The sequence below is a fragment of the Anas platyrhynchos genome, chromosome 1, assembly GCF_047663525.1.
Source record: "Anas platyrhynchos isolate ZD024472 breed Pekin duck chromosome 1, IASCAAS_PekinDuck_T2T, whole genome shotgun sequence".
Lineage (NCBI taxonomy): Eukaryota > Metazoa > Chordata > Aves > Anseriformes > Anatidae > Anas > Anas platyrhynchos.
Window position 1 is genome coordinate 22,109,437 of NC_092587.1, and position 16,306 is coordinate 22,125,742.

The 16,306-nt window shown below is 34.7% G+C and overlaps 1 protein-coding gene across 4 annotated transcripts in view; it reads left to right on the forward strand.

The window, feature by feature from the left end:
* Window positions 1-16,306, forward strand: part of GRM8 (glutamate metabotropic receptor 8) — a 354,422-nt gene that overhangs the window by 220,830 nt on the left and 117,286 nt on the right. The window lies entirely within an intron of this gene.

Consider the following 16,306-nt stretch of genomic DNA (forward strand, 5'->3'; position numbering starts at 1 on the left):
GAAAACTTCATGAAATATTATTTCATGAAACCCATAATTGTTTTAGGCTATATTTGCCATTATTTTACAAGGAAATGGAACAATGTGCTTTGCTATGTTTTCCTTTTTTTCCCTACTTGGTGGTAATTCACGTACTAGAAATGCCTTCTAACTATAGAGAGAAGCACTGTCTATCACAATTCACTCCAGTGACCTCAGCTGCCAGCCTTTTTGAAAAAAGCACAAGGTCATTTTGAATTTAGCTTCCAAGTGGAAGCATTTTTTGCTTTAGGTAATGTACCAGACCATTTGGTTTATATGAATATTGGCTGCAGTTCACATTTTTTTTCCTCTTCTAAACCTTTTTTATTTCTATGCAATTTTTGTGAAAAGGGAATCCCTGTCTCTAGGAATATAAATACAGAAGGAGTTTAAAATGATTCTTTAGGGATATTAAAGAAAACCTGGAGCAAAGTATGTAGCTGGCAAATGGGAATGTTGCTATGATGACAAAGGTAGGCAGCATATTGTAAGGTTTGCAGTGATAATTATCTACATTTCCAGCTTATATTCTTCTTAGTCTGTGTTGTTAAAGCATAAACAAAGTGATTTATTTTCATTTGGTTAGCATAAAAGTTTAACATAAAAAGATAATCTATACGCTTTTTACTTGAAACATTTTTCTCCCTAAAGATTGCTGTATTTCATGTCATGTCATGAAATACAAACCTGTCATGTTTTCTCTGGCTGACTCTAACTATTGCAACAACTTGGGGAGATGAAAAGAGTGGAATAAACCATTCTGGACACTAATGAAAAAATATCTGTTTTTGAACAAGTGATTTACTGAAAGAGAGGAAAAGAGGGAAATAAAGGGAACATTTCTGTGAGGTTAACTTTCTGTCTCACGAGATACAAAAAATCTTCTCTGTATGAGGTTAGTCAACATTATGTACAGGTGTGCTAACTTTCTGTGTGTATCATATGTCACAGTATTTCCCTGGGGTGACACACTGAGGTCATGCAATGGGAGACATCATCAGAAGACAGTCTTTAATCCCGTGCCTTTTCCTATTAATCTCGTCTCCGTTCCTCAGGAAAACAATGTAGCTGTGTCTGACTTGGTTTACAGAGGTGAACATATATACAGGTTGCTAGACCTCGTGTGGTGGGAGTTGACAGTAGTGCTGTGTGTCAATTTTTACGTGAGTCCTTGGTTCAAGTCACTATTAATGTATTATTTAAAAGTGAACTGATACATGAAAGGAAAACCTGGGCTTTTACAGCCATTCAAGGTAACATTTTTCTATCCTAACAATAACAAGATCACAGTATTGCTGAGGTTGGCAGGGACCCCTGGAGACTGCCTGCTCCAGCCCCCTGCTCGGATCAGGTTCGGCTAGATCAGACCGCTCAGGACAACATCCAGTCCTGTTCTGAATATATCCAAGAATGGAGAATACTGCAGAATTTTCTCTAAGCAATCAGTTTCAATGTTTGAGCATCTTCACAGTAAAAAAAAATTTTCTTATGCTTAAACGTTTTCTGTGTTTTAGAATTAAGTCACTGTGCCTCAAGATGATAATAATCCCCCTTAACAAAGGTAGTACTGTGTGGATGCAACTGCAACATTTGAGTTTTGTTGCTACATTGAGTTCAGTGGGTTACAATTCACAAAGTTGACTTGTGCTGTGAAGGACATCGTACTGTCTTATTGGAGAGTCCTCAGTCTCCATAAGGGGAAGAAAACATGCATGTTTCTCTTTATTGGAGTAAAAGCTTTTGCTTTTGATTACAAGTAATCACTTTGAAATATGATGATTTTTGTTTCCTGTGTTTATTTTTATTTACAAAATATAAAGAAGGTTTGTTCCCCTGAAGGATTCATCTGTGTAATATTCCATGACACCTTCATAACTGAAGGGTGGTCATAACCACCAGCACACAGTGCACTGATGTAATTGATATGACACTTGCTTCTGCTTGGATATTCTTCTGCCAGTTGTATGTTAAACAGAAAATCTCACAGTTCAGCATGATTTTGAAGGGGACAGAAGTTCTACATTTATAATAGGAATGAATAAATTTATTTGTACATGAGATTTGAATTACTACTGAGTGCAATCTTCTATTTTACTATTGCCTTTGTTTTTCTTAGAACAGCTATCAAAGCATGGTGTTTAAAAACAATTGCTTTTCAGTTATAATGGACAGTTTAATCATTAATTTCACTTATGGAAAGAAACCTCTAAGAAATTTCTAAAGTAATTCAGCAGCCTATTGCTATGTATGTAGAAATTAAAAGTTTTTTGTTGTTGTTGTTTTTTTTTTTTTTTTTTTTTTAAGGAAAAAAAGGAAAATATAAAGACTCTTATTTCCAAGCCAGAGCATTTCCAAGCCAAGACACAGCCCTAGGTTCCCTAGGTTCTTGGTGTTCCCAGCTGGTAGACCATAACCAGCCCTTTCTAGCTATTTGATTAAAGAATACTGAGAGATCTCAAAATTTTCATGCTCCTACTTGTCTTTGTTTTTCTCTGGCAAAAAGTAAATATGTTGTCACTTTATGGATTTTTTTTTTTTAATAGAGATTCCACATTTGAAATATTTTCCTCACATTTGTTTATTTTTTTTATACAGAAAAAAAAATATTTTTATGTGAAATTGATGTTTACTGTTTAAAATTATTGAAATCATTTTTTTCTTGTCAATTAAGTTTATAAATGATGATGTACAATATGGTGTAATTGTGTAATGACTCAGTAGATCTCCCTTCTCCAATGTTCTCATTGTTTGACTTCATTAGACTGCCTACAAAATAATAAGATGCTTTCTAAGAGTTTTTACCCTAGCACATGCTCAGTATTTTATGAGCAATGGTCATCATTTAACAGAAATAGGACTTGAACGTTCATTCGTAGTGGAGGTGTTTCAAAGTGTGTATTTGTATTTTTTTAATTTTCTTTCATTTTCAATGAAAAGATTTTTCTCTGTAGTTTCCTCTAAATGGGGGGGGCGGGGGGAGGGGCAACGGGGAAAAAGGAAGAAGAAAATGACAAAGTGATTAGCATGATATTTCTTGGGCATAAATAAAATACAGAATCATAAGATTGATCTATGTCTCTCTCCACAGTTGTTCTACTTCATAAGTAAAGATCAGAATTTGTGTTTGAATTCCAAAGACAAAGGTCAATGCTCATATTGTACGTAAAGTGTTTCACAGAATGACACAGAATCACAGAACAGCTGACATTGGAAGGGACCTCTGGACTTCATCCAGTCAAAAGCCCTGCCAAGCAGGGTCACCTAGCACACATTGCACAGGATTATGTCCAGGCAGTTTTTGAAAATAAGAGTGTACAGCTTCTTTAGGCAACCTATTTCAGTGATCTGCCACTCTCACAGTAAAGAAGTTTCAAATAGATGAACACCCATTTCTCTCTATATGAAGTTGATTTGTAGCTAGTGTGTGGTGTAAAGTATCTTTTTTTTTTTGCCTACCTGTACATATGCATTTGTATTTACATTGACACACTGCAACAATTCCAGAGAGAAATATCTAGCAAACGTCACACACTATAACAAAATATATTTACAGCCATTAAAATATGAATCTTTCACTTAATCTTAAAAGTAAGGGCAGAACAAGGCCTGTAGTCTCATACATGAAAACCAATACATTTCCTTGCCCCTGACTCCCTGTCTCTCTCCTTCCTTCCTTCCTTCCTTCCTTCCTTCCTTCCTTCCTTCCTTCCTTCCTTCCTTCCTTCCTTCCTTCCTTCCTTCCTTCCTTCCTCTCCTCTCCTCTCCTCTCCTCTCCTCTCCTCTCCTCTCCTCTCCTCTCCTCTCCTCTCCTCTCCTCTCCTCTCCTCTCCTCTCCTCTCCTCTCCTCTCCTCTCCTCTCCTCTCCTCTCCTCTCCTCTCCTCTCCTCTCCTCTCCTCTCCTCTCCTCTCCTCTCCTCTCCTCTCCTCTCCTCTCCTCTCCTCTCCTCTCCTCTCCTCTCCTCTCCTCTCCTCTCCTCATCACATTTTTTCCACAGAAAGCAGTATCTATAGAGGACATTAAACAAACAAACAAACAAACACACACACACAAAAAAAAGTGTCGGGTTTCTCATGGACAATTTTGAACCTTTCAGGCAATAATTATTTTGGAAACAACTGTTTACAAAATTCATCTGCTCCTGCTATTTTATGAGTTTGCTAAGACATTAATCCATGCAGAACTCTCTTGACTTAATATTAATCTCAGACAATTTTACATGTTTTATTCAAGAAAGCTGACACCTCTCTATTATTTCACTGAGTACAAAATTTGCATTCTCAGATCATTATTTATCATTAAAACAGGAGCTTTAAAATGGGTACCCTTTGAGGTTGACATGTTTTGACATTTTTTATGGCGTTAAGCACAATAGAACTAAATGTCCCACTTAAAATGTACTAGAGCTGTGCTCCTAATTAAGTTGTTATTTTTTTATTTTTCTATTTTTTTTTTTTAATTTGATGTTCAAGTCTACAACTACCAATAGAGAAAAGAAACTTTTTGAAAAAATTTAAGTTGGGCTCATTTGAAAGCTAAGAGTTCTTATTGTCAGTTCATCATTTAAGGATTTGTACAGTCAGAAACACTCAAATTATATGATGTCATTGGTACCTTATTCTGACAGGGTTAAAAGCTTTCCCAATGTCTAGATTCCTGTGCCTCTATGTTAAATTAAGAAAGGAATACTTACCGCTATTAATTTATTATTGAGACTAATCAGGGTCTCAAATGAGATGATTTCAAATAAGTTCTGTTTTGTCATGCTGATTATTTTAATGGAATTAATCCAGATTGCTATACAAGGAACTAAAATTGCACAGTGGTCTGAATCACTCTTAATGGGTTTAAGTAATGTATGATTATAATGTAAGCATGCATAGCTGGCAATGCTTGGAGCTTCTGTGATTCTCAGACACCTTACAAATCCATGTGATTAAAATCAGACATTATGAAAATGCTGTATGTGAAATTAGAAGGTAGAACCTAAAAGTAAATACAATTTATTGCCATACTCTTGCTATGTACAGATCTTATGGACTGATTAATTGAGCAATATATTTTCTTCACATACAGAATTTATGACATGGAATGTGATTGAGGTCAATTCTCTGTTTTTGGGAACAAGGTATTTTAATTATTAATATGTATAGGAAGGTGATAAAGGATTTACCCTTATTACCCAATGAAAATTGAATTGCATCTCCAGTTCAGTGCAGGATATTCAGATATATTAGAGTACAGTTAACTCAAGATATAGTGAGGTGCAGTAAAAACTCTTGCAATTCCAAGTGAAAAGGTCTCTGAGTGCAAAGAAACTGAATCCATAATGTGTATTATTTTTACATTTTAGTCAGTGTAAGAAACATCACAGCTGCAGTCCTGCATAGTTAATAAGCCCTTCAGATATCCTTATTACCTTTATTACCAGGAAGAAGGCCTGCTGCATGATTTGAGGAAAATATTACTGTGACATGCTTCATAACTTAAGTGTTTAAATTGAAAACATCCTCTTAAATCTATCAAATCAAGTAAGAATATCTATACAAGTTATTAATTTTTCCGTATATTGATTTATGGTCCATTTGGTAAGACAATTCCTCAAGCCAGCAGTGCATTTATGAAGAGAAATTAATTGTTTTTTTTTTGTTTTTTTTTTTTTTTTGTTTTTGTTTTTGTTTTTCAATTACTCTTTGACAGAATCATAGGAAACTATTTCATTTTCCTATAACACCTTTTATTTCTGACATCAAATAAACATAATTTAATGAAAAAAAAAAGGCAACAATATTTTCACGAAGGGGATTTGGTAGTGTAAATAAACCCTATTCATTCATGTAAAAAGTGATCTAACTGGCAATAGCTGATAAGTGTCTACATCAAAAAATAGAACCACACTTAAGAGAAGCTGTTGGTGAAATGGTCTTGATGAATCTTAGATTGCCCAGAGAAAATGTGAATGCCTCATTGCTGGAGGTGTTCAAGACCAAGTTGGAAGAGGTCCTGGGTAACCAGATCTAGTGGATGACATCCACACATGGCAGGGGGTTTGGAACGATATGATCTTTAAGGCCCCTTCCAACCCAAGCCATTCTATGATTCTCACGTAAAGAAGAAAATGCCAGTTTCTCTACTGAAGGGAATGACAGATGAATCAGGTAGACAATTCTGTAAGACAGTGAGGAGAGAATAAATCTATAATTAGCAGACAATGCCTACATCATCATCAGGCAGCAGTATTTTGTTCTGCTCTAGGGAGATGTATTATTCACCAGTAATCGACTGAGTTCTGGTCTATAGTCAAAGCAGTATCGAATTCAAAACCAAGTTAGATTTGTTAGACCTTGTTATGAGATGTGATCTTAAGCAAAACCAGGGAGAATCTGAGCAAAGTAAACATGACATTTAAGAGGAAAGTGATGAAGGTCAGTTCATTCCTCACAGGCACATGCTTTTGCCTCAGTTTCAGTTGCTGGTGAAGTCCAAAGTGTCTAGTTCCATACAGCTGAAGGGAAAGGCTGATACTTCTAAAGGCTACCAAAGAGTGGTCCTGTCCATCAACATTGAGGCACCATAGCAACTCATCTACTTCTGTGTATTTTACTGCAAGAAGCTATGAGTCAGAGAGATTTTCTCAAAGGCTGGTTAAAGCATTTCTAATAGCACGAAATATTAAATATGCAGAAGATAGTTTGTCTTAGAAAGTTCTCTAATTTACTTCAGCAGAGGAAGCATTTACTGCTATTCCTGAGGATTAAGGTATCCAATCATTTTGGCCACGCAGCAGGTTGTGTTTTATGCTGAACAGATTGGACCCAAAATGTTGCTCCCCATAGTCTTAGTCAAATCTCTCCCCTCTAAGCCTGAAATAAAATGGATTTGATGCACAAATTCCTGGGGCGTTCTTTTTTAAATAGACTGTTTCTCTCAATTCTCCTGTTACCTGTATCATAAAAATTGAACTTTTGATAATTAAGAGTATAATAATTTGCAGTAAAGAATTTAGTGGAATCTGTGGATTCTGTGCATAGCACAAAATCAAAGTGATGATACATTAGTGAGGTTTCCATATTAATATTTTTTCAATTTGTGCCAATTTCATTAGGTTATTAACTTTTATAATTACATTAGCATTTAATCAAAAATTAGTTTGCAAAATACAGAATATTCTTTATTATTAGTTATACTTGGAAGCCTAAACACTTTTAAGCCATGTTACAGGAACATACACAGCTGGATGGATTTGAAAATGGTCCTTCTCTCTATTACTTACAGCTCTATTAACAAATTAGCAGCTTGACTGGTACTTGAATATAGTTTTATTTGCTGTTAGTTGAGCTATTTATGTAAAGGTAAGATTATTGAAAGAGACTCAGCTGCATTTCAGAATATTAAAATTTGGATATGTTTTCAAGTACTCTATCAAACTTTATAGACCAATGATAGCTTCCTCCTTTGAGCCACCAGTTACGATGAGGCAGGGTAACATCCAATGTGATTAACTTTGATGTTGGCTTGCCTAAATTTTAAGTGTTCCACATGGTGTAAAAGTGTACATTACAACCCTTCTATATTAAGTACATGGGAAGAGATTTATTCCTCTGTAGACTTACAGAAGTGAGTTAGAAACTTTTAATATAGTAGTGTTAACTATTTGAGATGAACATGGTGGAAAAACAGGTCCTCACCCCAAACTTTTCATATTAGTCTGGGATTAGGTTATTCACAAAAGAAACAAAGGATCTGACTTTTAAGCCTTTAATCCAATGAAGACTAAAGCTGTGTCCCAGATGCATGCTTTAAATAAGTAGAAGGCATGGCTGGGAGGATATTCTTTAGTCTGTTGTGTTTTGGTTTCTGTGGGTTCTAGGTGACTTGCTAGAAATCCTACCCAAATGGACTCTTAATATAAAGTGTCACCCCTCTCCCCATTTTCAGAAGAGAACAAGAGATAATAGAAAAGCAGAAGAAAAAGCAGAAGACATTCCTTATGCCAAAATTCAAAAATACATACAGAAGGTTGAAGTAGTTCCAACAGAAAGTAAAACGACTAAGACGTCATTTTGTTTGAGCTCAGTCAGCCAGAACAGAAAGAATTTTAAAGCATGTTGCAGATGCAATTTAGAGATATTCTGTAGGCACTTTTGGTAGTAGCAGCATAATGCATATTGCCAAAAGAAAAAAAAAAAAAAAAAAAAAAAGGCCTCTGCTGATATTTCTTAAAATGGCACAACTTTGGTCATGTTTCATTCGTACTAAAAAAAGGGAATAACTATAACTACTTATTAAAAAAAAAAAAAGGAAAAAAAAAACAAACAAACAAACAAACACTACCACCACTAACAAAAACTCCATGGAATGGAGAAGTACACTCTGGGATGCAATCTGAAATGAAGAAATGTGTTTTTGAGGGAAATTTTGTTTTGAATCCTGAAGAGAAATGAACTTGCACTGCTCCAAGAAATGGATTATTGGTTAAAGTTGATAGATTGTGGCAAGAATACACATTAAAAAATGACTACCTGTTTATTTACAAGTCGTAGTCTCTATTGTGTTTTTATTGTAGTTACAGCAGAATCAAAGCATCTATAAATATGACTCCATATTTATACACAGACAGCACTGCAGCAAGAAATCTTAGTGCAGTACAGGATTAATTTTATGCATTTATTGGAAGATTTTTTTATCATGCATTGTATGCAAAGAAAGAAACAACCCATCATCAACATCTGAATTATTTTTGGTTTTCATTCAGATTAAAATTTTCTATTTTATAGAACATAAATTACAATTTACCCTTGGGATTAAAAGAAAGCATCTGCATTATCTCCAAAGGGTTATAAAAAATAAGGGTTATAAAAATAAAAGGTTCTCTAAAGAGAACTCATCATGATTCAGAGAAATAAACTATCAATATGCTCTGAAAGTCTTGATGTAAAGGATAAAATTTAAGTTTGAAACAAAAAAATAGTTTTCATTTAATAATGATGGTTGGTTGTTACATCACTCACTCTTATGTTGTTTCAATGAGCAATAAAAAGTTAGATTTCATGCTATCATGAAATTAACATCTTTCATGTTTTTTATAACATATTTGCAATATTTGAATTGAAGCTTGATTGTTTAGCACCCTAATTAAAAGATTTTTCACAGAAATGGAACTGTCTAGATAAATAAGCAATAGGTTTTCTATGTCTCTGTTCCTAGAGTACTTTTTTACATTTGGAGTTGTAGGTCTATGCTATTTACATATCTCCTTGTAATTTTTTCTGTATGTTTTAAGACAAATAAGGATTTAAAACTGTTAAGGACATTTATTATTAGAATTTACCAGTATAGCCAGCAAAAGTAGAAACTCTGATCTATTAGTGTGTTTAACTAATTTAGGGAAAAAAAAAAAAAAAAAACTATGATTGCAAAATTTTTGCATCTTTATCCACTGATCTTGTCCTAAATGTACAAGATGCAAAAAACATATCACATAGCAGTTAATACTGGTTATTATTGTGCAGATGTTGGCAACATTACAGTGCCTGGCAACATTAAAGGCAACATTTGATTACAAATCACTGAATCAACCTGAATGCACTGAGATTATGGGGATCTAACTACTTTCTTAAATTAGCACACCTATGTTTTTTTCACCTTCTGAAATGGAATGTCCCTCTGAAATATTTTTTGAAAATATGTAACAAGTGTCACCTGCTAATTATTTAGTTGAAAAAGGAAAATCCATCAGCTAACCAGGGAAATGCAAAAATACACAGAGGAAAAGAAGCTGTTATGTAACATCCATACACTATGTCCTACTGCCTCCTTAGAATTTCTGTTCTTTCAAAGTTTGCCATATATATATCTCATATTATTTAAATAACTAGAAATCCTCAGTTCTACATGTTGTATCTAAAGGGATAGGGGTATGGAGACTTCAATAGTAGATTGCTTTCCTTTTACTGTAAGGCTAAGCAAAGATATAATCACAGAGAGCACATCATTGGATCAGCATTTGAGTTTCTTGTTTGGCCCCGCAGCCACTCTAGACTACCTTGGCTTTGCTCCAGTGTAGCTTGATCCTGAGCTGAGAGACAGAAATGTATTGGCACTGTTCCTGTGCCACACATAATCACATTTTGTAAATATACCCCCAGGTAGCATCAAGTCACATCTCATAATAAGGTCATTTATGGGAGCTGTGTCCCACTTTTTGGAGGTAATTATTGTGCATTTTAAAGGAAAGTGAAAGGGATGTTGGGAACCTCAACTCATCGTCTGTATGTGGGATATGCAACATCAGGGCAGTTGGACTACTTAGCACATGCTAGGCTCTGCAAACTTAAAAGGCTTATTTAGTCTCTGCTGTGGTTCTTCTAAGTTCCTACCCAGAGATCTGAAGAGAAAGCCTTAGGATACTAGAGTTCACTGCTTACCACGTTGGAGAAAAACAACTAAAGGTGCTTGGAAATAACCCTTTTATTGACATACAGCCACTGTGGGAAGGTTTCTACTAAGCCATCCAGCGTTTAAAGTCTCCAGCTCTTGATAGTTACAAATTGTTGTATTGATCCTCCTTTATGCATGGACTATCTGCAGCTTAAACACAAATAATTTTTTCTCTGTTTTTCATTTTCACTGTTTCTTACTAGCAAGGGATACTGCTCATGCACAGTGTTTAGGCAGGATTTCTTGCTTACCTATACATAAAATACACATTGTTTTGTTTTTATCATAGTAAGTTGTCCTGAGCCTTGTGCAGTGAATCAGAAACTTCTGAGAAAAGTGTAAAACAAAGGGAAAGTATCATTTGAGCAGATGTCTGCAAATCCAAGAAAGGTGTGGATTTTTATTTCCTGTTATGGCTGAATGTTCAGGCCATTCCTTATACCAGCTGATTTGCCCTAGGATCAGTTTGACCTTTTTAAGATTCCTCAGTGTCTCTGTCTTTTTTGCCTGATTACCTGGTGATTCTGGGTTACTTTGAGTGAAAACCTCAGGGAAATTGGTCCCATGAATGGAATCTCTTAGCTTCCAATGTTGCTAGCCTTCAGGGCAAGCCTGTCTGAAATCTGAGCAGGGCTTCTTTGTGCCAAGGTACTGCCATGTCAGCAGAGTTGCCTCCCTCAGCAGCCGTGATGTCCATGAATTGTTAAGTGCACTTCTCTTGAGTTCTGTCCAGAGAGTACAACTTGGATTAAAGTCAAAAAAGAGGCATCTCTTCCTGTGTCTGAGCCGCATTGGGGGTGAGGAGAGAGCTATGTGCACATTGAGCTATGAGCTTCTGAAAATGGGAATGTAAATGCTTCAGAAACTCAGAAGTACAAATCAATGCCCTTTGGACAGTTCTTAGACAACTAAATTCACCCCAGGTCTTGATCACCAAACCAGGCAATTAAAATCTTGTCCTTCCTCTTGGGTTTTGTCCTACAAAAAGGTCTTCCTGTTTCATGTGGGTGGTTTTCAGATTGTGAAGTCCTTGGACTTTGTTGTATATATAGATATATTGGGATTAAATGGGAGGTGTTCAAGAAAAGGAACAATTCTTATGGCGTTCAGTGTTTTCAGATATTACATATAGTTCTTTAAATTGAAGCTTATTTCTGAAAAATGAATACAGATCTACAGTTATAAAGTTTCACATTTATTTTCTTGATTTAATATAGGCATCTCTTACTCCTCATATGTTGTAAAGATGATTATGAATATTCTTTTTTTTTTTTTCTTTTCCTTGTTACATCTACAATTGCTTCTTTGTCCTCCTTTAGAGGTTCCTTTGCCAAATCAATAACATCCAGATCAATGGAAAAACATTTTTTTAAATGTAAATCTTTCATCCTTATGGTCCTCACTTGCTAATGATTTGTAATGGATTATTTAATAGAAATGAGAGCAGACCTTGATATAGATTGCCAGACAGATATGTTACAAGAGGCGATTTGAGAAGGGAAATGCAGAAGAATAATGAAGCCTGATAATAATAGAAAACTGTGGACAAAGCACTGAAAGTGAGAACATCTGAACATGACTCGCATGGAATAGGGTCACAAGCCTGTGTCTGAGTCAATGATTTGTTGCAAGGAAATATAAAATTATTATTTAGTTTAGGTACAGAAAAACAGAAGGACTTGTAACTTTAGCAGATTGACATGCTATGGATATCAAACAGTAGATGGATTAGAGACAATAGCTATTTATAATGGTATTTCTTTTTTCTTTTTTTTTTTTTTTCCACTATGAGAAACAATAGCAATCAATACAGACACATGGCGATGTAGGTAATAAAAGATACAGGTTTTCTTAGCATTGTGATAGTAGCAAAACTACTATGATCTGTTTGGTTCACCTTATTTTGTGTGTGTCATAATACAGAATAGAAAAACATAAAAAACACAGGCACACGAATTTTAGCTATTAATAGTGTAGGAATGGAATTCAAATTATTTCACATGAGGTATCTACAGTGCAGATGTCTGTGCATGAACAAGTTGATTGCTTTTGTAGTGAATGGAGAGGAAGTCACTTGGTGGGATGTGGTTCACCTAATCCTTTGCATGTTTAAAATAAACCAGATGAATTGTACTGTAGAGGTGCCTCTGCTGACAGCAGGGGAAATCTGGAAAACTATGTCAGCTTTAGATATCTGTGCTGCAGGCTTCTAAAGACAAGTGAACAGACTCCAATACTGCTCTGTTTTTCAGGGGAAATATGAGCTTGAGAAGGGAAGCTAGGAATAAAGTGATGAGTTGTCATTATTATATCACCTGAAAGTTGTTTATTAAATTAAAGAACAAATGGCAAAGATGCAGCGTTGGTGCAAAAAAATGTGATAAATCTACTTTTCAAATAATTGTAAATCTAATTAAAAAGAAGCATACATTATTTAATAATAAAATCAGACAAATATTTTGTGTCTGCTTTAAAATCAGTGAAAGAGAAATTAATTCATGTGGGGTTCTTCCTCACATACACAGGGATTGTATAGACTTCCTTGGATTGCACTGTGCTGATTTTAATTGTGACACATCCAAATCATAAGATCTCCTTACAGATAAAACTATTAACACTGAAAAAAACATTGTTAAGATGCACCTTAAGCAAGATTTTAAATTACACCACTATGAAAACACCTTTAAAACTGAAAAAAAAGTTGTAGATTATAAAGCTGATAATAAGAAAGCAGGAGGAGGAAATACTGTTATGGATCTCTGGAAAAGTAAAATTGGTCTTAAAGAGTGTACTGAAGCCAATAGAAAAACAAACAAACAAACAAAAACTGTTGGATAGCAACATGTAAATGCCAAATATAACATATTGCATGTCCGTACAACAGTTATCGACAGCGAGTTATATAATTCATTGGAATTGGAAATAAGTTATATAATTCACTGTTCTGTAGCATTCTCCCAATCCATCATAAGGGATCTGTCTGGCCAGTGCAAATGACCAAGCATTTCCTAGGAAGAATGAAATGTATTCTAAGACGTGTAAGTAAAATCATTTGAAATATGACAAAGAAAAAAATAAGAATGAAAATATAGGCAGAAATCAGGAAACTATATTCAGGAGAGATTACTTTGAAAGTTTAATAAGGAGTTGTTTTTCATTTCTTAGTATGATGGCCTATTTAGGGTTCTGAGAAGCTCTACATCAAATCCATGCAAGAAATACTGCTTGGAGACTATAGTAAGGAAAGTCTACAAAATAAGATGGGGAAAAAGGTTGAATAATATAGAGAAATCCAGTGTAATTATATTAGGGATAAAAATATGATATAAAAATAATTTTGTATAATAAAGATCAAATTATGAAGGTAGATAGTGCACCCTTAATGTGCCTGAAGAGGCTAAAGACAAAGACAGGAAACTTGTGTGAGACTGATCTGAACTTTGTTTTTTCTCTGATATCTGGAAATACAGGTACTCCATACTCTTAACAAAATTCCTGTTATTAGCCCTTAAATACATCAAATTACACATATAATTTTATTTTTATTGCCTTAGTTCCCAAGATTACCGAAGTTCTGCCATGTGATATTTGATATTGTTCCCTGTCTTCACACTATCAATATATTTATTAGCATATTCTTAACTTGCAGGCATAGTCACTGATGACACTACCTAAAATTTTCCAAGACAGCCTGTGAAATACTGTAAAGGGAACTCACCAGTACACAGACATTTTCAGCACAACCTGATTGATCTCATTTTTAATCAGTTCCTTGTCCACTTGTCTAACTTTTGATCCACATCTTCTCTATTTTAAGCAGTCATTTCCCATGGAATAAAAGTCTGAAATCCAGAAAGATTACATCTGTCATGCTTTCCCTGTAAAGTAAATAACTTACCTGTCAAAGAAAGATAGCGGGATCATTGGCATGATACACTTCTGAAAAAAATTATGTAACTTCTATTTGCTTTTCTGCCTGTACACAGATTTCTATGGGTAGAATAACTATTGATCCTGAAATCGCAGCATGGAAGAATGTATGAATAAAGTATAAAAAGATGAATTAAGAATCTGTTTGAAGAAATAAGAGATTTACTTGTATACTTGTAGCTAAATAATTCTAGCTCAAAGCACATTCTAGCTTTTGTGTATCTAAAATTGTCCCTTGAGACTATCACAGAATTATTTTGAGAATCCAAACAAGATGTCAGAAAACCTGATCTGGTGTTTTTTGGTTTTGTTTTTCCAGAGGACAAAAGGCAATAAACAAGGTTTGCTGAAGCACTAATTTCAGGGCTGACTCTGCCTGTTGGCAAACTGGATTTAACTAGTGGTATCTGGAGACATGTTAATGAATTTCAGATTAACACAAGTGCTAAACCTAATGCCGTAATTAAGAAAGAACTGCCAATCACTGCCTCTTTTGCACTGGCACAATTTATTCTGTAGATTTCTGTTTCAGTAATATCATCTAGTGAGGACTGCAATTAATTACTAAATGGATCCTTAAAGAGCAGCTCACAGGAATGAGAAAAAAGACTGTTACAGAAGAATCTTAAAGCCCATTCCATTGTGTATGTCCTAAGTTCATATCATTTTATTTGCAGTAGTCTATACTGACTTGTCCATTGTCACTCTTGAAAGTAGGTCTTCTAAAATGTAGCACTTCCTCCCAAAAAGTCTATTATATATATATATTATAAAAATAATATATATATATATATATATATATAGGTTATATAGGTCATATATAGGTTTAAATTGCCCATATTGTATTAATTTCTGGCAATGTTCTGTACATTATCAAGAATTATTTATAGCACACAAGATTTCTGGTATTTTAACAAAGCTTTTCATTCCATGTGATACATTTTTTTCATCATTTCATTGATGTGTGTTGTGTTTTCTTTTTCTGTTGCATCAGCTGAAATGGCCAGCAAGATTGTCAGCTACATTCCACTGTGGTAATATCTAGCTTTTGTATGCTTTAAAAAAATATAAGAAAATTACCTATTTGTTTCTAATTATGCTAGAGCTACTTTTTATTTTTTTTACAGATGGAGAGATTTGTTCCTATTTACACATATATTCAGATATCTAGTTTATTATTCAAATTTTACTTGCTTCTAAAGAGAAAGCATTATACATTACCATGTCAGAATAAGCATAAGAATCATGCATAACATAACAGTACCTTGACTACAGGTCTAATTTCTTAAATGTCCAATCCTTTGTTATTTTTTCTAACATAGCTATTGAAGGCTGAGTTCTTGAAGCATTTCCCATGGGCTGACAACAATTAATGGTGTGGGTGTTTCATAGGTCACCTCCCTTTCTCATTCAGGATTGTGTAGACTGGACTGCATAGCATCACACAGACAATGCATGCATAGAATTATAATATCTATGCATTTAGAGATGAGGATCATGAAACATTTGGACGATTTTTCAGATACTTCTCATTTGATACTTAACAGTGGGAAATGAGGCAGCAAAGATGGCTCTCTGTAGCTGTTTTACACCTGTCCTTGCTTGGTGATGCACTCAAATGACTGCAAATATTTGTGTCATTTGCATTGATCATTTGCAGTTTTCTAAAAATCTAAGGCATAGAGCATAGAAACAGAGCTACTGCTCACGAAATCACAAAACAGTTGAATGGTGAACAAACAGGCCTCTGGAAGTATGTAGTCTAGCCACAGCAGGCTGCTCAAGTCTTCATCCTGAGCACCACCTCTTTGGCCAACCTATTCCACTGTTTGCTTGTACTCTAAAAACGGTATTTTTATTTTTTGTTGTTGTTCTTTGTTTGTTTCTTAAACAAAATTTTCTGAGTATCAGTATGTT